Source organism: Setaria italica, chromosome III, assembly GCF_000263155.2.
Source record: "Setaria italica strain Yugu1 chromosome III, Setaria_italica_v2.0, whole genome shotgun sequence".
Taxonomy (NCBI): Eukaryota; Viridiplantae; Streptophyta; class Magnoliopsida; order Poales; family Poaceae; genus Setaria; species Setaria italica.
The window spans coordinates 22831893-22832130 of NC_028452.1; positions in this window are offsets into that span (position 1 = coordinate 22831893).

Below are 238 nucleotides of genomic sequence, written 5' to 3' on the forward strand. Positions count from 1 at the left end.
GTGATCGTCTCAAGCACAAAACCGAAGCAACGACCACGAAGCCAACTGACTTCCCCACCCCCTACTCCCCTCTAGATCTCCCTTCCCTCCACTTCCCAGATCCACCCCCACCTCGTCGCCGGCCGCCGGCGCAATGGCCGCGCCACCCCCCACCACTCCGCGCCTCCTCCTCTCGCCGACCTCCAAGGACTTACTCACCGCCGCCGCCTTCCCCTCGCCACCCTCCCCAACCTCCGAC